At 40.6% G+C, this 27,895-nt stretch overlaps 1 protein-coding gene and 1 non-coding gene across 2 annotated transcripts in view; both read right to left on the minus strand.

The window, feature by feature from the left end:
• Positions 1-27,895, minus strand: part of LRRC4C (leucine rich repeat containing 4C) — a 1,005,802-nt gene that overhangs the window by 819,972 nt on the left and 157,935 nt on the right. The window lies entirely within an intron of this gene.
• Positions 2,722-2,859, minus strand: LOC119944304. Its single transcript, XR_005455797.1, has one exon. It is a non-coding gene; the product is annotated as a small nucleolar RNA SNORA7 (small nucleolar RNA).

The following is a 27,895-nucleotide window of genomic DNA, read 5'->3' on the forward strand; positions in this document are numbered from 1 at the left end:
AATCCTTGTTCAGGTCTGAGGTTCAGAAGCCTGGCTGACCTCAATTAGGCTAAAAGCATTATTTAAAAGACTGCATGGTGAGGAGATGAATTAACAGAAACACCATGGCAACCACACAGAAATAATTAATTATTTTACCTTTGAAAAGAATGATCTCAGTCAGAGCTGATGATATTTAATCCTCTTCCCATAGCCTATAACATACTGCTCCTTTCAGTCAGTCTCTTCCAATCTAAATTTATCCGTACAGAATATAAATCAAAACAGCCCTCTAAACACAACCTGCCAAGGTGATTTCAAAATTAGATACATTTAGGACAAATTATCATGATCTTATTTTCTTTCTATATGCTGTTCTTAAGAACAAATACAAAGTCAACACCAATGCTCTTGATAGCTCAAACTCAGTAAAATGACATTAAAATTCCAATACGCAATAATGTCCTTTTACTGCTTTTTAGTGCTAAAAAAGTAAATAGCTCTAAGACCGCTGTGGCTGTTAGTTCTTAAATGGCTGAATTATCTTAATTGTCTCAGAAGTGGTACTAAAGTTAAAAAGAAAAAAACAGTGAGGGAAAAAAGTACCATTACGTTCACTTTTTAGAATAAAGGAGCATTTGTTCATATTTCAATCAACTGCAAACCATTTGCCAGTAAATCAAAACCAAAGGAGGTAGGGGTGATAAACTATGTGTCATATGCTCCCTTCTGAAGAGTTGTAGTAAATTTGACCATGATGTTTGTATGGCTGCTGTGCAGAACTGTGGAATAAATTTGATTCTAATTTAATCAACCCTTGTCCAAGCCGGCGCAGGAGGGAAGCTGGAAGAGATATCTCATTGTTATGCATGGAGTTCCACTCTGGCAGGAGTTTCTGGAGTTGTTTGCAGCAGAGCCCAGGCTCAGGGGATATGCCCCTGCTAATTCAGGTGCCAAGGTAAAGTAGGACAGACTGTCTACAGCTCATATAGAAGCAGGATAGCCTAGTGGAAAGAGCCTGGGAGTAAGCGGAACTAGATTCTAATCCCGCCACCACCATTTAATCTCTCAGTGCCTCAGCTTTGTCAAATGTAAAATGGGGATTAAATTCTGCACCCTCCTACTTAGACTGAGTAGAGGACAGGGGCTGTTTCCAACCTGATTTTTAAATTTTTTTAATTGATATTTGTTAAGAGCTTACAATGTGTCAAGCATTACTCTAAGTGCCAGGGTAGGTATAAGTTAATCAGGTTGGAGGGAGAATAGGTATTTAATCCACAATTCACATATGAGGAAACTGAAGCACAGAAAAGTTAAGTGAGTTGCCCTAAGTCACACAGCAAGGAATAGTAGATCAGGGATTAGAACCCAGGTTCTGTGACCTCCAGCCCCATACTCTTTCAATTAGGCCAGGCTGCTTTTCATACTGATAACCTTGTACCTACTGCAGAACGTAATATAGTTTTTGGTACATAGAAAGTGCTTAAAGAGTTTCATTATCATTATCATGTTCCCCTCAGCTATATTCTGTCAGCTGACTGCCATATTAAAGTCAGCTCACATTCTGCTAGCTGACGTGTGAGAAAGAGAAAAAAGTGTCACACTGAGGGGGAGATGACTCCCTACGTTTTTCCCCTCACCCCTTAAGGGTTCAGAAAGGATTTAGCAATGTTCTCAATCTAAAATAAATAGAGAGCAAGAGGACATCCCAGAGTTGTAGCATTCAATCGCCAAAGAGCATCAATCTGTCTATCGATTAATAGTATGTACTGTGTGTCTATGTGAACTGTGCAGTAGAAAAACGAGCTATTAGATATGATCCCGGCCCTCCAGGACCTGAGGATCTAATGGGGGAGACAAACTCTGAAATAATTTACAGACAGGAAGAAGGAATAAAAGTAGATGTATATATCAGTGCTCAAATAGCATGGTATGTTAGTTGATACGTACAAAAGTGCTATGGATGGTTGAGTGCAGAGTTTGTGCAGAAGTGCTACAAGTTCCACAAGTCCTCTAGAATGTATACTCCTTGTGACCAGGGAATGTATCTACTAACTCTGCTATACTGTACTTCCCCAAGTGCCTAGTATTGTGTTCCTCATACAGTAAGAGCTCAATAAATATGACTGATTGATTGATGTGGAGAGAAACATATAATGATTGGTGGCTTCTAAGGTGATATGTGAAAATTGAAACTAAAAAAATGATTTGAATCACAGAGTGATTATGATTGGAAGAGGGAAGAGACTGGAGGCAGGGAGGCAAGCTAGGAAGCTAAGGTAATAGTCAGGTTAGGATACAACAAATATCTAGACTAACTTGTTTGCCATCTGGATGGAAAATAAAGGCAGATTCTGCAGTGTTGTGAAGGAAAAAAATGACGGGATTTATAATGAATACAGGGTTTGAAAGAGATAGAGGACTTAAGGATAATACCAAGATTATAGATTTGTCATGAATTATGATTATTATTGTTAATAATAATAATGATGATGATAAAAAATAGTTGTTCAGTGTTTGTCTTGTTTTGCATTATATCGTCGAGTCATTTCCGACCCACAGCAACACCACAGACACATGTCCCCCAGAATGCACCCCCCTCCATCTGCCATCGTTCTGGTATCCATAGAGTTTTCTTGGTAAAAATACAGATGTAAACCATGTTGCCTTCCGCACAGTAAACTTGAGTCTCCGCCCTCGACTCTCTTCCATGCCACTGCTGCTCAACACGGCTGAGTTTTGACTTGTAGCAGATTGCCTTCCACTCACTAGCCACTGCCCCAGCTACGAATGCAATGGGTAGGCCTCTGCTTGACTCTCCCTCCCATAGCTGAGACTGGTAGAGTACTGGAAACTCTCCAGGTGCGACCATGAGAGGGGGTTAAGTGTTAACTGTCACAAAAACTAAGTCCTGGAGTAGCTACAAGGTAAGCAGGTCCGACACAATCCCAATCCCAAATGAGGCTCACATTTTAAGGAAGAGGATGGTTATTTAAGGAAGAGATGGTTATTTTATCCCTAGTATATAGATGAGGAAACTGAGGCCCAGAGAAATTAAGTAGTTTGCCTAAGGTAACACAGCAGGCACGTAGTATAGCCTGGAATAGTGTCCAAGTCTTCTGATTCCCAGATGACAACCAGGAAGGGTGGTAGTGCTGTTACTTTTAATGGAAAAGTTGAGGGGAAGAGAGGGTTTGGGAGGAAAGATGAGTTCAGGATAGACATACTGACCTCCCGTTTGAGATTTTTCTGTTCCCCAGCACTTATTCTGGAAAATCATCACTCTGCTTGAACTGTGTCCTCTTTATTTGGCCAAAAGCAGGAATGTATGTCCACTTAAAGGAATGCAAAGAACAAGAGAACATATCATAGAGGATGCCTTAAGATATACCAGCCAGCTCCGTATCACCTTTTCTGAAGCCACTCATTTCATAGATTTAGGTTTACACATAAATTCAGGAATCTATAGATGTGATGACCATCTGGGGAGCCCTAGAATTCACATATATGAAGAAACCATAGTTTCTCTCTTTGTAACTATTCAGGATTTTTCAGGTGTAGTCCCTGACCTATGAAGAGAAAACTCAAGCACATAGCAATGGAAATGTCCTTTTGTTTCTAATGCAATCTCCTGAAACTCCATATTCATTCATACTAACGGGATAAGTGCTGGATATCACAAATTTACCTTGTTGTCCATGGTCCATCTCAAATGTAAAACTAGGCAAACAAATACTATGCTATCAAAACCCCAACCAGTGTCTACTGAAAATATAATACTACTGATTGTGATATTTGTTAAAGGCTCACCATGTGTCAGGTACTGTACTAAACGATTAGGGAGATACAAGGTAATTTGGGGGGACACTGTCCCTGACCCAGATTGGGCTCATAATCCTAATCCCCATTTTGAGATGAGGCAGTGAGGCACCGAAAAGTGAAGTGACTTGCCTAATATCACAAAGCAGACAGGAGGGGAGTCAGTATTAAAACCCTGGTCCTTCTGACTCACAGGCTCATGAAATATCCATTATGTGTCTCTTGGTCTTTCACCAATTGTCACAATACCTCGAGGCAGTATTTTGGGGGAGGGCCTTTATAGCTATTCCTGCACTGAAGTGAGCAGGTACCAAACCTGTGGCTTTACTCAATTTTCTTAGTAGTTTTTACTTGTAAGAATCAGGTAGGGTGGGTTACAAAGCCTGGTAAAAGACCAAAAATGCCAGAGAGTCCAATGGAAAAAAAGGAGGAGTTTTTTTAGGATGGGGGAGAGGTGGGCATGTTTGAAGGCAGAGGGAAAGAAGCCATTGGAGAGTGAGCAGTTTAAGATGGAAGTTAAGGAGGGGAGGAGGGAAGAGGTGAAAGTTTTTATAAGGTGAGAGGGAATGCGGACAGAAGCGCAGGTGGAGGGGGTGGCACTTAAAAGGAAGGAGGAGCTCTCCTCTGAAAATACTGCTGGGAATCAATCAACCAATTAATCGTATTTATTGAGCACTTACTGTGTGCAGAGCACTACTGTACTAAGCGCTTGGGAAGTACAAGTTGGCAACATATAGAGACAGTCCCTACCCAGCAGTGGGCCCGATGGGAAAGTAGCAGAGGGAGTCGGAGTGGGGGGATGGCAAAGAGGGAGGGGTGACTTTGAGGAGCTCAGACCTTGTGGTGTTAATTTTCTTAATGAAGTAGGTGGCCAGATCATTGGGGGTTAAGGAAGGAGGAGGGGGAGGACCAGGGGGTTTAAGGAGGGAGTTAAATTTCCAGAACAGCTGACAAGGGTGATGGGCATGGTTGTCAATGAGGGAAAAGAAACAGTTTTGCCTGGCAGAGGAGAGGGTAGAGTTAAGGCAAGAAAGGATAAATTTAAAGTGAACAACCTTGGCCTGGTGTTTAGACTTCTGCCAGCAGTGTTCAGCAGCTCGAGCATAAGAGCAAAGGAGGCGGACAGTGGCAGTGATCTAGGGCTGTGGGTTAGTGATGCAAGAGTGACAAAGGGATAGAGGAGAGAATGAGTTGAGTTGAGTAGAGAGGGTGGAGTTAAGAGCAACCATTTGGTCATCAAGAGTGAGTAGAGAGGCTAGGTGGGGTGTGATGCACTGAAAGAGATGGTTGGGGTAGAGAGAGCAGAAGTCTCTGTGGGGTAGTAGTACAGATTAGTACAGATTTACGGGGAAGGGGAGTGTGAGAGAGGAGGCAGGTGAGAAGGTTATGGTCAGAGAGAGAGAATTCAGAGTTGGTGAGGGGGGAGATTGTGCAGCGGTTAGAGATGATGAAATTGAGAGTGTGACCAAGTTGGTGAGTGGGTGAGATGGGGTGGGGCAGGAGGTTGGAGGTGTCAAAGAGTGATAGAAGGTGGGCGGCAGTGGAGTCATCGAGTACACCCATGTGGATTTTGAAGTCTCTGAGGATCAAAGTGGGCATGGAAAAAGAGAGAAGGTAGGTGAGAAAGGGGTTGAAATGGTTAAAGAGCCACTCAGAAGACAAGTGGCAGAGCTGGGACTAGAACCCAGGTCCTTCTTACTCCCAGGCCTGTGCTCTATCCATTAGACCACACTGCTTCTCCAAGTTACCCAAATTCACTCAACCCGATTATACTTAGGAAGGTCTTTATTTCAAATGCCTGTGGCCTGATCTCTCAGGACGGCCATTGACATTTGAAATAAAAACCTTCCCACATATAATAAAGTCATGGCCCAGTAATTAGAAAAGTATTGATTTAGGAAATCAAACCACTCAGGCTTACAGGAACACAGTGACAAGCGAAAGCCAGGGAAGCCAAGAAGTATGCAGCTTTGATGACTTGGCATCTCCATAGAGTTTGCTGTGCTTCTCTGTTGAGCACGTGCCCAGGAAAACTGGCAGAGGGCACACATTAATGTTCCTCCATAACTATTAACATAAAAAACAAAATTAATATCTCTGCTAAATTAAACCTGACATGGCTTAAAATGCAAGCCAATCTGTTCCAATTGCACAATCACTCACTGTTCCAGTTTTATTAAGTCCAAAGGCAGAACAAGTTTGAAATGCATTAACTTTGTTAAAGTTGAATTTTATGATGGAAATGTCCATCTTCACAGATAAGCAACTTTTATAAGGGGTTTTTTCTCATATAAGTTCAGATAGTTAAAAATTGTTTTGCTTGATCATTTTTCTTCCAATATTTACCCAGTTTTTTTGGCAAGCCTTTTCTCATAATATCCTTACTCCTTACATACCCTTAAAATATTCCAAAGAGACTAGAGAGCATTAAATTTCATTAAAAAAAATATTTCAAAGTTAGGCTTTGACAAATCACCACCTTTCTATTCAGAGTATCTTAAGGGAGAGAGTTCAGCTACTACAGGGAAGATGTCATTCCTTGAGATGTGACTAATAGGGGAACCTTCTAAAAATTTGCTGCAACACAAAATCATTTCAAACCTTTATCAGCAGCATCTAATTTGTTATACAGATGACTGCCTGCATCTTCAGGCAGGGACCTAAGAATAAGCTAGATTTCTTTCTTCGTCCAATTATCTTCCTTTATTTTTCTTTCTACCACTACTGCTCCAAAGCATTTCAGGCAGTGTAGATGTTAAGAGTCTTATCTTTACTATTTTTCCTCTTCTACTACTTCTAGTATTTTATTCTCACTAATTGATACCAATGTCTGAAAACATCTTTCCACATCTCTGTCAAGGATCTTATCAGTGACATGTTAAATGTTTCTATGGACAGTTGGGGATAATATCTTGACTAACTGGAGCTGTCAACTATGACTGACAAAATTTGATTAATACCGGTTTTCATTACTCTGTTCCACTCCTTGCTCCAGTTAGTTAAATTCTGTTTCTTTATCTAAACAATCATAAGACAGATTCCATAAGACTGGAATATCCTTTCTTTAAAAGTACTCTCTCCTTGGAAACAGATATCATTTATCCTATGTCCTCTGTTTTTGGAAAGTCTCTTAAGCAGGCAGATGGGTTCAGCAATGACTATGCTATCCCCAGACCTTGAGAAGAATTGTTCCAGCTGTCCCCCTGCTGTAGAAAATCCTATAAATCCCAAAATGATTTATCCTGGGCCCATTTGACATTACTAATGCTGTAACCCTATAAAATTCTGGGCAGTGATGGTGATGGGAAAGGAGTAAAGAGACCTGCGAAAGGAAGGAGCCCCAGAGAGAGAACATTGGGGAGCTCAGCGAGGAAGTCAGCAGAATTCCAGAAGAGTCTGATCAACGAAAGCCAGGCTACCTCAAGCTTCCTCAGACTGGGTTTTGTAATCAATTTTCAATAGTTGGATCTCTCTCTCTGGTCCCTGAATTCCTCCTCCACAAATCTATACCATACTTCAGCCCTCGGCAAGATGGATCTTGACTAATTAAAATCTCCAGATTCATGGATAGGGGTTTCCAGTAGTCAACAAATACCTTGCTGTCTTTGTAAAATAAATGTCTTATCTGGAATAGAAACACACTTACAAAAATTCAAATACAAAGACATTTCCTTTTAATTAAGATGTGGGGTGAAATATCAATGATTGATGTAGGCTCTGTTAATCAATGATATTTCTACCTTGTCTTCTGGTTCTCTTCACTACAGTTCAAGATGAAGAATTCAACTCATATTTGGGATTACACTACTGTTGAGTTTAATTCTTCCCTCCAAAGCTTTGGAGAGTGGAGCAATATTCTATATTGGAGAGAGCCCCCTGACCAATCCCTCCCCAACAACCCTGCCACAAACACAAACTGCCATAAACACAGCACAGGCCAGCATACACACTCCTTCTTCAGTCTCATTTGAAGGCCAAGTTGACTTTGTTATGATTATGGTGGGCAGGAATGAGGGCATTTTCTGCTCTCAGGCCTCTCTTCTTCTGTCCTCAGACCCCAATGCAAGGTACTCTGTGTCACCCTGAGGATCTGACAAACAACAGGTGTCAGCTGGAATCTCATTTGGAGTGCTTATGTTAACTGAGATGACTTATACAAACAACATGCTCTCTAATTTAAAGACTGCAGACCAATCATGAATGAAATGAGATAGTCACCTAGTATAGACTCATCCTGAGTTATTTGTTCAAGGACACATGGCCAATTTGTAGAAAAACTCAAATCAGAATCTGCTGAGATGGTGGAAACCAACTTTGAATAATCGTGGCTTGAGCTGATTGCCAGGAATAGCAACCAACTTTCCCTCTTGGAGCAATTGCCCAAGTAAAGTGTGCTCTTGTCCAAAACTCTGCAGAGAACAGCCTGGGCAAACAACTCACAACAGAAAAGTAATTAGGCATCCACATTTTTCTCCTATTCCAACAGAGGAGAAAATGGAAAGGGAGTAGTGCATGGCTCCTTCCTAGCTGTAATTGGCAACTCTTTTTACATTTGTCTTCCCAGTTTAGGTGTAAATTATTTCTCAGCAAGGAACATATCACTTAAGCATTCTGTACTTTCCAAGTGTCTCATAATAATAATAATAATAATTATTATGGTATTGTTAAGCACTTACTATGTGCCAAGCACTGTCCTAGGTACTGGGGTAGATACAAATTAATCAGGTTGGACACAGTCCCTGTCTCAAGTGGGGTTCACACTCTTGATCTCCATTTTACAGATGAGGGAACTGAGGCACAGAGAAGTTAAGTGACTTGCCCAAGGTCCCACAACAGATATGTCGTGGAACCTGGATTAGAACCCAGATCCCTCAGACTCACAGGCCCATCCACTAGGCCACGCTTTTTCTCACTGCTTGGGTGTTAAATAAATGCTGATACTACAATTAGTACTATTAGTAATTACTACTAATGAATAACTGTAGGAGTTATTTACCAGAAATTTTCCTTTTAGAAAGACTATAGCTGCATCTACACAGGAAGTTTCAGAAACTTAGATCAGGGAAAAAAAAAATTGAAGTGACCAGAAAGTTTAGATCATTATTTACCATTTCAAGTTCTTATTTACCAAGCAAAGCTAACAATTTTGTGGCATTTCTCAGTTTGCAGGAAAAAAAAGTGAAGTCCAACAAATTCTGACTTATGCAAAATTTAATATCTTCTAAAGGAGGGGAAAGACTGAATCTCTGTCATTCCTATATTCCCATGAAACCCAATTGTGTTTTTTTCTGTAGTATGTGGTCAGATAAGGTTTAGCGCATTAGAAAAGAAGCAAGTTATCCTAACCAATGTAAAATGGCTCAACACCATCCCTAAGAGGTTAAGAAAACCTTGTCATTTCTCCACCAGTGTACTGCTGAAATGAAAATCTGGATCGCTGTCACCTGGACTGATCACACTACAGATGGCCCTTACTCCCCTGCTAACCAGATTAGTTTTCCCGGAGACATTTTCCTTTAACCTTCAGAGGGTTCCCTGGCCTTATTATCCAAATGATCTGAATTTGGTTTTGATATAACATCATTTTAAAAGACTCCTAATCAACCAATAAGATGATTTGAGTAGCCCTGAGCCTGGAATAAGCTAACTATAAGGAACAGGCAAGAAAATGCCATTAATGCCAGGGGAAAATGGACAAATCTTGGCCTGTTCATCCAAGACAATAAATCAAGGATTAGACAAATTGAGGCATATTGAGCTTTGGTTGCTTAATGGATAATCCATTGACCTTTTCAACATTGGATTATTTTCAGCATTCATCTTTCAGCATCAGGGAACATTTGAAATTGTTCTTCTAGTCAGAGGCAAGCTATGAAAAAGAATTTAAACTGGGACACGCCAACTATTATCCCTAGTTTTTCCTTTCGTTGTGAGGTTTCTAACACCCTGGAAAAATACTAGGGAAAGACATATGGGAACTCAGCACAACCGTGAAAAGCTGCCTCTCCTCCAACTGTGCCATACTATTCTTATACTGGAAAGTAGTTTTGCCAGTATATCCAAGTCCTAGTATGGAACTAATTAGCTTTTTGGTTCAAATCAGAATAGCTCAGTCGATTGGACTATAAATACCAAGCATCAGAAATCTATATTAGGCAGAGTATCTTCAGACTAGTCTGCCAAGCTGTCTTTTCTCCTCTCTGATAATCACTACTCCCCAAGGCTGAAGGATGGAGAGAAAACAAATGGATAAATTTTTTGATTTGCCTGATGCCAGGAGGGAAGAAGGCACTTAAAATCAGATCTAGCCCAAATTATAAAAAAAAAAATTTTCTTCCTTAATGGTAACAATATGGAGCAGCTAGGTTTGTAAAGGTTAGCGTCAGCTGATAGATTTACAATTTGAAGTTTTTTTACCTTACAACTTACACAACTCTCTTGCATGGCTCAGATATCCTGGGTGATAGCAGACCTGAATCTTGCATGTGGAGCAATGAATCACTGAATCCCAGAAAATGAGATCTCTCTGAACAGGCTTCTATATGTGAGGAAGCAAAATACTATAGGTTTTGCTCCCTGAGACATTCTCCAACTGGTAAATTAATAAGGTACTGCCTCAGAGCACAGGCTGGGAGTCAGGAGGACATGGGTTCTAGTCCTGGCTCTGCAACTTGTCTGCTGTGTGACCTTGGTCAAGTCGCTTCACTTCTCTGTGCATCAGTTCCCCCGTTTCTAAAATGGAGGTTAAAACTGTGAGCCCCAAGTGGAACATGGACGGTGTATAATCTCATTTCCTTGTATCTACCCCAATGCTTAGAACAGTACCTGGCACACAGTAAATATTTAACAAATACAATAAAAAATGGTAACTTTATTGCTTAGTCAATCACTCGAACCATCAAGTGGCATCACAGCTCAGTACACTGTCCCATGTTTCATCTGTGTGGTTGTAATATTTAAGAAATCAGAGAAAGCATATACAGGTTAGAGAAACTGAGGCTTAGTTAAACTGAGGCTGATCCAACTAACAAAATATTGAGGAGCTATGAAATGCAAATATAAGGAAGGATCATGATAGTGGTACCTTCTTCAATGAAGACCAAAAAAAGATATAAACTGAATTTAAGTGGACTTTATTTTAGAACTTTGTGTCCCTGAGGATTCTTAAATGATAAAATGAGTAAGCAGGAGAAGTGATGGACTCCCTCTTCCTGAACTGTCTAAAATCTAACAGAGACTTGTAGTCCAGATCATTTTGATTCATTCCTCAAATAAGGGTGGAAAGAATTGGACTCGATAGATTCATGAAAAGGGGACATTGAGACATTCTTCTAGGAAATCTGATTAACATCTAACCCACGGTACTGTTTATTTTTATTAACAACCTCACTGGAAGGGACTTGGTTCTGTTTTCTATTTTGCAAAAAACCAGCTCATTTCAGTACTCAAAAATTACTTTATTAATTATAACCACACCTACCTACAGAAACCTCTTTAATTATAAGAAAAATACATAAGGTAAATTCTGCCTTTAAAAATACAAGTATTCAAACAGCTCATTAACAGATTCTAAGATTAGCTGCTGAAATTAAGCATATTCCTACTGGAGTAACCCATGCTGTATTATATTAGCATTTTCTTCCTCGATTGGTTTTTATATAATATTATCCTAACACATTGCAATATCTCTTACTCTCATTTTTTTTAATGGACAGGCTAATGCTTGTTGAAAAGGACTACTTTGGTGTTAAGCCGGAAGTGGCAAACTGTGAGTTCCTATGATTCCATTATACCTAGGGAACTAACAATCAGTTCTGCTATTAAAGAAAATTGCTAATCACTGTTGTTGAGGTGGAGAATATTTTTCAATACAACAGAGACCTAGACTTGTGGTGTTCCCAAGTACTATAATCTTAGCACTTACTATTCATTCTTGTTCCTTAAAATACCTTCTGCAGTATCAACATTCTTACCATCCATTAATTTGAAATCAAGTAATCTAAGAACTGCTAGGTTCTGACCATTCTCCCAAAAAGAATAGGCTAACAATACAAAATGCATTTATTAAATCAATCAACTGGTGGTATTTATTGAGTGCTTGCTGTTTGCAGAGCATGCTACTAAGCGCTTGGGAAAGGATAATACAACAGAGGGTATTTAGAAGTGATCCCTGCCCATGAGGAGCTTACAATAAAAATCTATTAATTCGACAAAGCATGCAGAGAATGATTAAAAACAAACCATTTGGAGAATCACAGTTCATGGATCCTATTTCTAAAATAGCTTATGTCAAGAACACTCATAATTGTATTTTTTTCTCTTTCTAAAATCATGAGCTTTATTTTGCTTAGTTGGCTCATCCAGATCAGGGTCTAATTTGAAAAGTTGGGGAATGGAACTGTCTAATGCAGCTTTATATTTTGTACTAATTCTATCTACCCTGAACTAGCTGCCAAGTCCTCTATTTCTCCTCAACCCAATTCCAAATTCTTTTAAGCCTTTCTCACAAAGGCTGAGAGGTTGGAGAGTGAAGTGGAAGTGAGGGTGGAAATCTGTGTGTGTGTTGTCTGAATAAAGAGGTTCAGCGACAGACTTCTTTGGGCATAAAAACAATTAATCGACAGTATCTAGTAAGTACTTACTCTTAACAGCGCAGTGTACAAAGTGTTTTGGGAAAGTGAAATAGAGATAGTATCCTTGCTGTCAAGGAGCTTAGAATCTAATGGGAAAGATAAACACTAAAATAAACTTTAAACGGGAGAAAGGAATAGGATATAAACATATGAACGCAAATGCCACAGGTGATGGGGGAAGGAGGAGGGAATTTTTAGAACTTCAGACTTCCTGCTCAGTCTTCTCCAAGACCTGTGAGATAGGAACAGCAGAGGATGGCAGGAAGCAGAAGAGAAAAGCTATGGGAGCTCTACTCCAGCTGTTCCGGTCCTAGCTGTAGGACTCCAGGTCATGAGAACAAGAGGAAACTTGAGGAAGCATGTGTCCTTTATAAAACTAGAAGCTCATATGCCTGGAGCCAATGTTGTATCTAGATGGCCAGCTGCTAGTGAGTTCAAACAGACCTGAAATGATTCAATCAAAATCCTGTGACATGTGCTTATGCCAAAGGCACACCATTTAAAAATTTGTATACTTATTACTCTATTTATTTATTTTACTTGTACATATCTATTCTATTTATTTTATTTTGTTAGTATGTTTGGTTTTGTTCTCTGTCTCCCCCTTTTAGACTGTGAGCCCACTGTTGGGTAGGGACTGTCTCTATATGTTGCCAATTTGTACTTCCCAAGTGCTTAGTACAGTGCTCTGCACATAGTAAGTGCTCAATAAATACAATTGATGATGATGATTTAAAAATTTGTAAAAGAGACCCCTCCTACCACAGGAATTTTAATAAGAATAATGCCTATAAAAGTTAATAGAGATGAGATTAACTCTCAAGAAGTTGGGTTCTCTCTGCCTCTTCATTCAAGATGGTCACTGAATCAGTTAGAGAATGATCCATCTATAGAAAACTCATCGAAGTATCCTGAAAATAATTGTACATATGGGAAAATGTCAATCTTTCCCTTTTTCTGGGTATTTTATTATGAGAAGAGCCAGAAATACTCAGATAGGTAACTTCAAGTATACTTCTCCAAATTTACAACCCAACTCTAATTACAAGCTTAATGTGTGATTGAAAATCCTAATCACAAGTGCTCCCAATCATTTTTTTTTCCTGTGGTTAGTACCATTTGCTTTACAGCAATTCATTTTCGTATTTTTCTCATATCTGTTCAGAAAAAATGCATATGTCAAATAATATAAAATATATCCTGATTTCCTCTGAGTGTCTTTTTAGTCTATGGATAGTTGTATGATCGTTCCTACTCAACAAGCATTTTTGTCTTTAATTGTTAGATATTAAAGAAAAGGACAGGCCCAGAAAATGCATGATTGATTGAAACAACAGTTCGATATGTAAACTGATGTCCTCTAAATACCCTTAGACTGATTAGCCATGGTGTGAATTAAGCACAACATTTCTTACTCTGATTTTTTTTTTAAAGGACAAGCTAATGCTTGTTGAAAAGGACTACCTTAGTGTAAAGTCAGAAGTGGCTTAGCTGTGCCCTTATGTGTAAGGACAGAAGACACTGCTTTCAGTTAGAATCAGAGAATTCTTGCACACAACTTTCCTGTTCAGTGCACCTCCATTTTCTGAGCACCCCACCAACCCAAACACTTATTATAGCAGAAAATCCAACATAGTTTTGGTCAGTCTAAAAAGAACACTCATGCAATCCCCTTCTCTTTAGCATACTGTAGCCCCTAGAATACCAGTAAGTCAACCTTTAATTTTTCTCTTGTACCCTTGAAACATCTGTGAAAACCTTCACTTGCCCAAGTGGCGGCAGTCACTAAAACTATATGGCATTACCAGAACCAGGGCCAGAATGCTTATCATCTCCTTAAACCAACGTCTTTGAAATAATAACATCGAAAGAGGTATGTTTTAATGCAGCTAATTTCTGCTCTCCTGGGTGTAATCCAAAGTAATTCACGGATCGGGCACTAAAACAGGGATGCTATGTTTCATTACTAAAGCTGAGATAAGCTCATTAATGTGTTTGAGGAAAAAAAAAAGATGAAGCTAATGGAGTCTCCTGCTGAAAACAATGGACGAGCCTTGACCCCGAGACTCTAAGACTGAGACTCTATGTAAAGGAATTGATTACTGTGATCGTAATTTATGCAGCATCACTCACTTACAGTTGTGTTGCTGCTGGGCCATGGAGGGCAGCAAATAAGCAGGTGGAAAGGGGTGCAACACGTTGTGAAGATTTTTAAATGTAGAACCCATTCACAATTGATGTCCCTGCAGTTGTGCTGCTGTTGTGCTAAAGTGTCCAAACTGCAGGCACAGTGGAAAAGCATAAACAATATTATTGATTAGTAGAAGGCAATTTGGTTTATTGACTGCTTACCATGTATCAAAGTAGTGGGTAGATAAAAGATAATCAAATGGGACACGGTTCCTCTCCTGGTTTCCCTGCATTCCTGCCTTACCTCCTTCCCCTCCCCTCAGCACTTGCATATATTTGTACAGATTCATTACTGTATTTATTTTACTTGTACATATTTACTATTCTATTTATTTTGTTAATGATGTGCATATAGCTATAATTCCATTTATTCTGATGATTTTGACACCTGTCTACATGTTTTGTTTTGTTGTCTGTCTCCCCCTTATAGACTATGAGACCGTTGTTGTGTAGGGACCGTCTCTGTACGTTGCTGACTTGTACTTCCCAAGCGCTTAGTACAGTGCTCTGCACACAGTAAGCACTCAATAAATACGATTGAATGAATGAATTCCGTCTATCTCTTTTTCATTTTATTCTTTAAACAGCTGGCCAGATAATTTCCCTAAAACACCAAGAATGCATCACTCTCCTTGGAAAAAACTTCCAAGGGCAACCCATTTCTCTATACATCTAGCAGTCAGTCCTAATGATTGGGCTTATTCTCTGCATCAGTTGTCATGTTCTTTACTTAGCCTCTCTCTTCTCTCACTCCACCTCAGCTTGCGTACTGCACTCCTCTCAAGCTAATCTCCCAACCGCGCCTCATCCTGGATGCTCAATAAATCAATCAATCGATTCTTTTGTGCATATCCTTCCCAATCAAGGATACTTATGCAAAATGCTGTAGCAAATGCCTGGAAGAGTACAATAGAGAGACTAGATCCCTACCCAATCTAACTGGGGAGACAAGCATTAAAATAAATTACAGCTAGGGAGGGAAACTGACTCTACTAGTATGTATAAAGGGAGGGGGACAGGTAGAGTTCAAGTGGATTGAACATGCACCTGGGACCTCTCACTCTGCCACTCTGCCACTCTTTTTATGGTGTTTGTTAAGTGATTGCTATATTTCAAGCATTATTCTAAGTGCTGGAGAAGATACAAATTAAGAAGGCTGGATACAGACCCTGCCCCACATGCGTCTCACTCTCTAAGTAGGAGGGAGAAATAGGTATTTAACCTTCATTATGCAGTTGAGGAAATTGAGGCACAAAAAAGTTAAGTGGCTTGTCCAAGGTCAAAAATAAGACCAGTGGTGGAGCCAGGATTAACACCCAGGTCTTCTGGCTCTTATGTCTATGCTCTATCAATCAGTCAATCAATCAATTGTATTTATTGAGCGCTTACCGTGTGCAGAGCACTGTACTAAGCTCTTGGGAAGTACAAGTCGGCAACATATAGAGACAGTCCCTACCCAGCAGTGGGCTATCCACTAGTCGACACTGCTTGCCTTGTCTGCTGTGTGACCTTGGGTAAGTCACTTAACTTCTCTGTACCTCAGTTACCTAATCTGCAAAATTATTTACTTACAGAGTTTACAGACTAGAGCACTTGCCACAGGCTCCACATCTTGCTTCTGGAGTAGTTTCCTCATCATTCGGAGACATACTTACTATTAAAATGGCATAGAAGAAGGCTGGCAGCTTGCCAGTGTGGATAACATCCTCATTGCAACACAACTCCATTAAACACGGGATATGCATTGATTGGTTAGCAGTCAAACACCCAAAAATGGGGCCCTGAAGTGACTTGAACCAGTTGGGTAGATGAAATGCTTTATAGAAAACATTTTAAGCATAAAAAATGAATACCACCTAACTGTGGATTGCTGGAGAACAGTATCGGCTCTTAACAATGGGAGGAAACAAATAAGCTTGTAACGAACAGAATATTCCTATTTTCTTTCCTACCTTTGAACCTTCTAGACAACAGGGAGAATACCCAAGAACAAATGGGAAATAACTAGATTGTTTAACATGTATTTTTCAGGGCCAGGTAAGTCCATAGTAAGTGAAAGTTTGACTAAATTCATACCTGGGAAATGAATCATTTTGCCCACGTTCACGTAAGCATCTGTGTATGTTAGTCAATTCATTCTTATCAGTAATGTTAATCTGGCTCCTTTTCCAAATGTCCCTTGCTCACAAATACAGTAAAGTGCCGAATGCATATTTTAGACCACAGGATCTTCCTAATAGAAAGGTATACCTCTGCCATAACTGGGGCTTTGGAAAGAGTATGATATTAAATGGACTATAAGAGATGGAAATTTGTGTTCAGAGCCACTGTGAGGGGAAGATTTATTTATGTGTGATAAAAAGAAAAGGGTTTGCGTTTTGCTATGCGTAAGAGAGCAGGGGATTCAAATTCCTTTAAGTGGATTTTTAAATCGATTGGGCTTTTTAAAGCACTTCTGTCTTCAAGAATGAATTAAGAAAAAGTCCAGTAGAATATGAAAGGAACATCCTATTGCTTTTCATGTGTATTTAGTTTCACGTCTCCTTTTTTTTGGCATTTAGGCTGTCAGTGCTATCCTTTGTGAAAAATTGGAACCAATATGTCTCATCATTTTTCTTGCCTTTTATTCTTCAAATAATCAAAAAATTTTTAAGAAAATATCATCATACAAAAAGGTCATACATCACAAAGAGAGGTTTTGTTAAAACATATGTTTCCTGAGACACAAACTTTATAGAAGAGAATTACTCAAATTTTTTTTAAAGTCTTGCAAATGCGGAGTATGATATTAATGAGAAAAATACATGAATTGTAAGGGTAGAGAAGGTTTTAATTGGATCGCTACACTTTAGAGATTTATGAGTATCTTAATGGTTGTTTACAGGGATGTGGTTTAATGAGTTTGAACGGGAAAGGAGTTCCATGCAGGGAGAATCTCTCTTCCCACACTACTTTCCCACTTTTCTGAGTGATATATGCCCTAAGATTCAAACCCACTAAATCCTCAGGTCCTTTTTTTTTAAGTGATTTCTTAAACACTAACTATATGCCAGGCACTGTACTAAGCACGGGGGTAGATCATCATTCGTATTCATTGAGCGCTTACTGTATGCAGAGCACTGTACTAAGCACTTGCAAGCTAATCAGGATGGACACAGACCCTGTCCCACATAGGGCTCACATTCTTAATCCCCATTTTACAGATGAGGTAACTGAGGCACAGAGAAGTTAAGTGACATGGAAGGTCACACAACAGACAAGTGTCAGAGTCAGAATTAGAACCCACAACCTCTCACTCCTAAGCCTGTGCTCTTGCCACCTGATAGTCTAATATCTTCCCACTTTATGTCCATCTAGAACAGGGCTCCTGTTTTGATTTGTTTTTTCCAGTTAGCTCTGATAGCATCAATAACCAATAACCCCCAAGGTTCTGAGTCAACTTATTTGCATCTTGATCTAGTTAGAATAATAATGGGAGTTCTCTGGTAAATTGTCTATTGCTACTCCAGAGCAGACACGATTGTGAATACTGATATAATGGTAAGCAGCCAAAGGATAAAGGAAACTAGGGTAGATGTCATGTTTTTGTATCAGTTGTGGGTGTTGTTTGCCCTACAGAATACTTTTCTGTATGTGGTTAAGCTCACTGAGAAGCACCGTGGCTCAGTGGAAAGAGCATGGGCTTGGGAATCAGAGGTTATGGTTTCTAATCCCGACTCTGCCACTTAGCTCTGTGACTTTGGGAAAGTCGCTTAACTTCTCTGTGCCTCAGTTACCTCATCTGTAAAAACGGGATTAAGGCTGTGAGCCCCACGTGGGACAACTTGATCACCTTGTATCCTCCCCAGGGCGAAGAACAGTGCTTGGCACATGGTAAGCACATAACAAATGCAATCATCATCAACAAATGCCATCATCATTTAGAAAGTTAGGTTTTGGAAAATTTCAGTCCTTAAAATATATTCCCCCTTTCTCTCTTTCTCTCTGTCTCTTTCTCTACACACACAAACATACACACAGCCACAGAATGCAATCTGAAAGACTAAGGGGTTTTAATGGAGATGAGGTTGCTCAGGAGAACAGACTATGTCAACACTCATTATTACCTGTCTCAATGTGTCCAAGCCCAGAGGGGATTTGCTCTCCTAAAGTGATCCAAGACTGTATTTGCCTTGTTTCAGTTGCACAATATCTGACTACTTTTGTGTACCACTCCAGATGTCCCTGTGCCATTGATCAAAGTTGAGGGAAAAAAAATCTAGGCTGAGACTGAATGATCTCCTCAGTGTAATTAAATGAGATGAGATGAGATGTAATATTCCAACAGGAAGGTGGGATAATAATAATAATGGCATTTATTAAGCACTTACTATGTACAAAGCACTGTTCTAAGCACTGAATTTTGATCCCAAGAGGGTCATTTGCAAATGGTCACTATTAATGCCACTTGATGACCTGAAATAGAATGTGGAGTCACTAATTTTTGGATCCAAATAATAATAATAATGGCATTTGTTAAGTGCTTACTATGTGCAAAGCACTGCTTTCAGTGCTGGGGGCGATACAAGGTGATCAGGTTGTCCTACTTGGGGCTCACAGTCTTCATCCCCATTTTGCAGATGAGGTACCTGAGGCTCAGAGAAGTTAAGTGACTTGCCCAAGGTCACACAGCAGACAAGTGGCGGAGCTGGGATTAGAACCCATGACCTCTGACTCCTAAGCCCATGCTCTTTCCACTGAGCCACGCTGCAAATGATCCCTCCAAATTGAGAATGTGAGGCACTGATGGGACTCACTTCCCCTGCTTTTGTTCCTTGTTTTAATTTGATAAACTAATTTAGATCACTGAACTCCATGCTCCAGTGGATCCAGGACTGTCTGGAAAAATAAATCAGCTAATACTTGTTACTGAGTGCTCACTCTGTGTAGCACACTGTACTAGGGAGCGTACAAAAGAATAAGTAGACAAGATCTGTGCCATCAAGAAGCTTATGGTGTAGCAAGGGAGATAGACACTAAATGAACATTACCCATAGAAGGAAACCACTGAGTTTAAATACATGTACATAATAATAATGGTATTTGCTAAGTGCTTACTATGTGCCACACCTGTATTAAGTGCTGGGGTGGACACAAGCAACCAGGTTAGCCAGTCCCTGTCCACGTGGGACTCACATTCTTAATCCCCATTTTACAGATGAGGTAACTGAGGTACAAAGTGAAGCGGCATGGCTCAGTGGAAAGAGCGTGGTCTTTGGAGTCAGAGGTCGTGGGTTCTAATTCCGGCTCTATCACTTATCAGCTATGTGACTTTGGGCAAATCACTTAACTTCTCTGTGCCTCAGTTCCCTCATCTGTAAAATGGGGATGAAGACTGTGAGCCCCATGTGGGACAACCTGATTACCTCATATCTCCCCCAGCGCATAGAACAGTGCTTGGCACATAATAAACGCATAACAAATGCCAAAATTATTATTATTATTGTTAAGGTCACACGGTAGACAAGTGTCGGAGCCGGGATTAGAACCCATGACCTTCTGACGCTCAGGTCCGTGCTTTATCCACCGTGCCATGGAAGGGAAAGGGGTGCGTTTCTAAGTGGTTGAGGATTCAAGTGCCCAAGTGAAATAAGGGGAAATGAGGTGGGAGATGAGACATTATTCCTGGAGGGCTTTGAAGATGGGGAGAATAGTGGTCACCTGGATGTGAAGAAGAGGCAGGCAGGCCACAACGGCTCTCTCAAACTTACTGAGATAAGATTTTATATATCCCCTCCACAGCTAGAATCGTTGGCCTTTGAGGCTTTGACAGCCTATCTACACATTGCTTTTAAAAAAAAAATGAAAAGTGAGAAGAGAAGAGAGCATGAAATGAAACCTTAAGTCAAGTAAACAAATAAGTGCTGTTAAAGGAACCATTATCTTACCTTCTTTTAATATGACCCTAGTGGAGATAATCGCAACTAAGGTGTGAATCATAAATTTCACTCTCATATCGGATTTGTACTTTCCAAGCACTTAGTACAGTGCTCTGCACATAGTAAGCGCTCAATAAATCCAACTGAATGAATGAATGAATGAATATCCAAAGGGGATGCAGTTTCGCTCAAATTAACAGGGCACGTTAATGGTAATCAGCAGCCTATATTGTTTGAAGCACAATGATATCTTGGAGTGAAAGAATAAGACAATACCTGAAAGCAATAAATTTAGAAATATTTTCTAAATTAATTGGATTCAGAGGCCAAACCATGCTAGGGAAATTACAATAGATCCTGTTCTAAAGGTTGAGTTGGAAACAAATGCACATAACCAGCGTAATACATTGGACTTTTTCTATAAGGAATGTACCCATTACCTCAGGTGCCCTGACTGTTTTAAGCTTCCATTAAATTGCCTTGCCTGTGGCTTGAACACACCCAGACAGAAAGTTCAAGCCACAGAGATGAGAAGGTGATGACCCTGTCTGGGATTCCAAGAAAAAGACAAAGAAGGAAAGGGGCACAATTTATTAAAACTTGAACTACTAGGAGAACAAGGCACAAATCTAATTAGTGTTTAATGACTGGACTCAAGTCCAAGTGTCAGTGAACTAAAGGCCTCTAAGTCCAAGTGTCAGGGCACTAAAGGAAAGAGAGATTTATATCTGAAATGGATAATTTTCCAAGAGAAAGAATATAGGGTTGACTCCCTTTGTCTGTTCTTTCATCAGGGAAGGCCCTCAGCAGTGAGTTCCTTTCTGCCTCTGGTTATAGTGAACCACTGTCAGATGTTAACTAAATCAGATTCTAGTAAGAACTGAAGCTGTAGTCTGCTTACTTCTTATGTGAATATGTGTCATAATAATAACAATAAAGGTTTTTTTTGTCAAGTGCTACTATATGCCAAGTCTGAAGTAAATTAAAATAATCGTATTACAGTCCCTGTCCAACACAGGGCTCACAGTCTAAGAGGCAGGGAGAGTATGTGCTTAATCCCTGTTTTACAGATTCATTCGTTCAATTCATTCAATTGTATTTATTGAGAACTTACTGTGTGCAGAGTACTGTACTAAGCACTTGGGAAGTACAAGTTGGCAACATACAGAGACAGTCCCTACTTTCACTCCAAAGCCCATTCTCTTTCCACTGAGCCATGCTGCTTCTAGTGAATAATAATGGCATTTATTAAGCGCTTACTATGTGCAAAGCACTGTTCTAAGCGCTGGGAAGGTTACAAGGTGATCAGGTTGTCCCATGGGGGGCTCATAGTTTTCATCCCCATTTTCCAGATGAGGTAACTGAGGCACAGAGAAGTTAAGTGACTTGCCCAAAGTCACACAGCTGACAATTGGCAGAGTCGGAATTTGAACCCATGATCTCTGACTCCAAAGCCCGGGCTCTTTCCACTGAGCCACAGTACAAATAGAATAGTAAATATGTACAAGTAAAAGAAATAGAGCAATAAATCTGTACAAATATATACAAGTGTTGTGGGGAGGGGAAGGAGGTAGGGTGGAGGGGATGGGGATTTGATTGTGAGCTAAGAGACAGAATTATTAGTATTATCATTATTTTATGGTACTTGTTAAGTGCTTACTATGTGCCAAACAGTATTCTAAGCACTGAGGTAGATTCAAGTTAATCAGATTGGATTAACCTGTCCCTGGGTGCACACTATTCATCCCCATTTTACAGATGAGGGAACTGTGGCCCAGAAAAGTCAAGCGACTTGCCCAAAGTCACACAGCAGACATGTGGAAAAGTCAGGATTAGAAATCATGGCCTTCTGACTCTCAGGCCTGTGCTTTATCCACTAAGCCATGCTGTGTCTAAATCTCACCTATATATTTTCTTTCCCCAGCATTTAGTACAGTAATAATAATAATAATGATGATGATGGCATTTATTAAGCGCTTACTATGTGCAAGCACTGTTCTAAGCGCTGGGGAGGTTTCAAGGTGATCAAGTTGTCCCACAGGGGGCTCACAGTCTTAATCCCCATTTTACAGATGAGGGAACTGAGGCCCAGAGACGTTAAGTGACTTGCCCAAAGTCACACAGCTGACAAGTGGAGTCAGAATTTGAACCCATGACCTCTGATGCCAAAGCCCGGGCTCTTTCCATTGATCCTCGCTGCTTCTCTATGTGCAGTACTTGGAATACAATGTGTGCTTATTAATCAGTCAATCAAATGTATTTATTGAGCACTTACCAAGTGCAGAGCACTCTACTAAGGGCATAATAATAATAATAATAATAATAATAATAATAATAATAATAATAATAATAATTGGCATTTATTAAGCGCTTACTACGTGCAAAGCACTGTTCTAAGCGCTGGGGAGGATACAGGGTGATCAGGTTGTCCCACGTGGGGCTCAAGGTCTTAATCCCCAGATTAAGATTTGGGAGAGAATAATACAATACAATTAGCAGACACGTTCCCTGCCCATAAAGAGTTTAAAGTCTAGAGGGGAAGTTGGACATTAATATGAATAAATAGTTAATTTAAAATAGATTATTTAAAGATATATACATAAATGCTGTGGGGTTGGGCATGGGGCAAATATCAAATGTCCAAAGGTCACAGATGGAAGTGCATAGTGACGCTTAGTAAATACCAACACTAATAATGAGGGTAATCATCACACAGATCCCGTTGCCACTGTTAGAAGCAGAATTCTAAACTGAGTGAACATGGGATTACACTGCTTATAAAGCATATGAAATGTTGAGGCTGATACTACCCCATTGTGATGGGTTTAAAAGTACTGCTCTGCTGAACTGCAAAGGGCCAAGGTGTTGTAAATACAAGGAAATCATCACTACAGTCCTGTTTCAGACACTTATGCCCCAGGCAACCCTAGGGAAACCAAACAATTACTAGGGAAGAATGACTTCTGGCAGAATGCAAATTTCAGCTCTCCATTTTTTCACCTGGAAAGCTCTATCACTGCAAAAAAGGGTCTGTTCTACAACGGCAAGACTTTCAGGGTTCTACACTTTGCATAGAGGAATTGGAATGGTTTTCTGTTCAATTTCCAGTCCAGATTTGCATGGCCAAGTGATTTACAGAAACTTCAAGGAAGCTTTAGGATTATTATTTTGCCAAACAATTTAAACACCTAAGGAGACTGAGGCAATTTTACCGAACTAAAAACTAGGGTATAATTATTCAGAGTCCTGACTCTACTAAGCCTCGATTGGGTGACTGAAATAGTTTCCCCAACCTCTCAGTCCTTGTTTATTTTCACTGCCATATGCAGACAATAACACCCCTCTTTTCACAGGATAGATATGAGGAAAGCACTTGGAAAACCCTATATTACATACTACTTTCATGCTAATAATACCGGAATACCACAAAATCTCCTGTCACCCACAAAAAGCTTAAATAAACAGTTTTTGCATGATAACCGTGTGGGGGAAATAATCAACACATAACAACCAAAAATAACCCCAGTAGGTGTTTATTTTTTACATGAGCAAATTGAATTAGTGTTGAGAGTGGCTAGCAACTGACAGAACCCTCCTCCTTGATGTAAGGCAAAATGATCAAGGGCTACATTTAGCATCGCCCTAAGTCTTCCTCCAAAATTCTATTAAGCAGGTAATAAAATACGGTCTGAGATACCTCTGCCAGAACAATACTGAATCAGCACTACAAAGTAAATTAAATTGAGGTATATTGTGTACGGTGTTTCCTCAAATATGAAATTTGAGGTTGGTAAATAAGATCACCTACCAGAATGCGGAGAACACAAGTGCTTGAAAAAAAAAATCCTTTAAATCGCTTTAAAAAGAGCTTGTTTTTTATTTATTTATTAATTTTTTTCCTGGGAGGTGACGGGAGTAGATACACACATGAGATGGAAGTCAGAAAAAGAAACCCCAGAATACCACAGCTAAATTTTGCATAAACTAGAAACAATTAGTCTCTTGATATGGTAAGCATGGGTCCATTCCTAGGAGGGTGTAAAGCCTGGGGCAGGTAGCCTTGTCTGGGACCCCCAAAGACAGGGCAGGGGGAACACAGTGGGTATAAAGGATGCAAACTTTGCACTCAATTCAAATCAAATCCCTCTAATCAAAATCATCCAGAGGTAGAATTGCCCAGATATCCACCCTTACCACTTGTGCGGCCGCCTGTTGTCATCCCAGAAAATTCCAAGCTGAGTCCCCAGTGTTTCCTTCCCCACAACCCCTGTATGCATGTATTTTTATTGTATTTTGTTAATATGTTTTGTTTTATTCTCTGTCTCCCCCTTCTAGACTGTGGCCCACTGTTGGGTAGGGACTGTCTCTCTATGTTGCCAACTTGTACTTCCCAAGCGCTTAGTACAGTGCTCTGCAAACAGTAAGTGCTCAATAAATACAATTGAATGAATGAATGAATGAACCCCCTTTCCTCTTCCCCTCCTCCACATAATGTTAATTGGAGAAAGGAGTGAGGGCCAGTCAGGGCACAGCCTTGCTCTCCCCACTCAATGGCAGATGTGTGGAGTCTTGCTTACTGGAAGTTGTGTGCATGGATGAGTCACAAGTTTTAATCCTATCAGCTGAATGATTTAAAATGGAGCCCATTAGTTGTCCTGCTTTTGGATGGGGTTGTAGGAGTGGATACCCCAGTGATCAATAAATCAATCAATCGTATTTATTGAGCACTTACTGTGTGCAAAGCACTGTACTAAGCGCTTGGGAAGTACAAGTTGGCAACATATAGAGACAGTCCCTACCCAAGAGTGGGCTCACAGTGATGATGGGGGAAACTGCAGCAATGGCTGCTGCCTCAGGTCAGAAGCCTTCTCCTACACATCTTCCTTGTCTTTCTCAAAAACACCACTAATTTCACCCTCACCACCACTTCTGTGAGGTCCCGCTGAGGATAATAATAATAAAAATAATAGCATTTGTTAAGCGCTTACTATGTGCAAAGCACTGTTCTAAGCACTGGGGGGATACAAGGTGATCATGTTGTCCCACGTGGGGCTCACAGTCTTAATCCCCATTTTACAGTTGAGGTAACTGAGGCTCAGAGAAGTTAAGTGTACTTGCGGGCTTTGGAGTCAGAGGTCATGGGTTCAAATCCCGACTCCGTCACTCGTCAGCTGTGTGACTTTGGGCAAGTCGCTTCACTTCTCTGGGCCTCAGTTACCTCATCTGCAAAATGGGGATTAAGACTGTGAGCCCCACATGGGACAACCTAATCACCTTGTAAATTCCCCAGTGCTTAGAACAGTGTTCTGCACATAGTAAGCACTTAATAAATGCCATTATTATTATTATTATTATTATTATTATTATATAAGGGGCAGAGCCGGGATTAGAACCCATGCCCTCTGACTCCCAAGCCCGTGCTCTTTCCACTGAGCCATGCTGCTTCTGACTGGCCATGCCAGAGGCTGTTATTCATTGCCAACTCCAGGAAAGGCTGACATAGATTGGATGGCCAGCAGGGCCCCTACTTCATCAGCCTGAGCAGCGTGGGTCAATGGAAAGAGCCTGGGCTTGGGAGTCAGAGGTCATGGGTTCAAATCCCGACACTGCCAACTGTCAGCTGTGTGACTTTGGGCAAGTCACTTATCTTCTCTATGCCTCAGTTACCTCATCTGTAAAATGGGGATGATAACTGTGAGCCCCAAGTGGGACAACCCAATCATCTTGTAATAATAATAACAATGGCATTTATTAAGCATTTACTATGTGCCAAGCACTGTTCTAAGTGCTAGGGAGGTTACAAGGTGATCAGGCTGTCCCCTGGGGGGCTCACAGTCTTAATCCCCATTTTACAGATGAGGTAACTGAGGCCCAGAGAAGTTAAGTGACTTGCCCAAAGTCACACAGCTGACAATTGGCAGAGCGGAGATTTGAACCCATGACCTCTGACTTCACAGCCAGTGCTACAAGGTGATCAGGTTGTCCCCTGGGGGGCTCACAGTCTTAATCCCCATTTTACAGATGAGGTAACTGAGGCACAGAGAAGTTAAGTACCTTGCCTAAAGTCGCACAGTTGACAATTGGCAGAGTGGAGATTTGAACCCATGACCTCTGACTTCACAGCCACAGCCAGCCACAGCCAGTATCCTCCCCAGCACTTTGAACAGTGCTTTGCACATAGTACGTGCTTAACAAATACCATTATTATTTATTTTAGCACAGCATAGTGGAGAGAGCTTGGGCCTGGGAGTCAGAAGGTCATGGGTTCTAATCCGAGCTCTGCTGTTTTTCTGTTGTGTAACCTTGGGCAAGTCACTTCACTTCTCTGGGCCTCAGTTACCTTATCTGTAAAAGGGGTTTGAGATTGTGAGCCCCATGCAGGACAGGGACTGTGTCTAACCCAATTTGCTTGTATCCACCCCAGCACTGGCATATATTGAGCCCTTAACAAATATCACAATTATTATTGAGAAGCAGCGTGGCTCAGTGGAAAGAGCCCGGGCTTGGGAGTCAGAGGTCATGGGTTCAAATCCCAGCGCTGCCACTTGTCACTTTGGGCAAGTCACTTCACTTCTCTATGCCTCAGTTAACTCATCTGTAGAAGGGGGATGAAGACTGTGAGCCCCACGTGGGACAACGTGTTTACCTTGTATCTACCCCAGCGCTTAGACCAGTGCTTGGCACATAGTAAATGCTTAATAAATGTCATTATTATTTTTATTAAAAGGTGAGCAGGTTGTCCCATGTGGGGCTCACAGTTTTCATCGCCATTTTACAGATGACGTAACTGAGGCATAGAGAAGATAAGTGATTGAGCTTAACAAATACCATAATAATAATAATAATAATAATAATAAACAATAATAATAACAATGGTACTTGTTAAGCACTTACTATGTGCCAAGCACTGTTGGGGTTGGGTAGGTAGGGTTGTGCTGGGGTAGTTACAAAGTAATCAGGTTGTACCACATGGGGCTCACGGTCTTAATCCCCATTTTACAGATGAGGTAACTGAGGCACAGAGAAGTTAAGTTACTTCCATTCATTCATTCAATCGTATTTATTGAGCGCTTACTGTGTGCAGAGCACTGTACTAAGCACTTGGGAAGTACAAGTTGGCAACATGTAGAGACGGTCCCTACCCAACAGCGGGCTCACAGTCTACAAAGGGGAGACAGACAACAAAAAGTAACTTGCCCAAAGTCATGCAGCAGACAAGTGGCGGAGCCAGGATTAGAACTGATGTCCTCTGGCTCCCAAGTCTGTACCGTTTCCACTAAGCCACGCTGCTTCTGAGGCCTGGCAGTAGCCCCTAGTTATCCATCCCAATCCTTGTTGTTACCATAGCCAGTTTAG

This window comes from Tachyglossus aculeatus, chromosome 22 (assembly GCF_015852505.1).
Source record: "Tachyglossus aculeatus isolate mTacAcu1 chromosome 22, mTacAcu1.pri, whole genome shotgun sequence".
Taxonomy (NCBI): domain Eukaryota; kingdom Metazoa; phylum Chordata; class Mammalia; order Monotremata; family Tachyglossidae; genus Tachyglossus; species Tachyglossus aculeatus.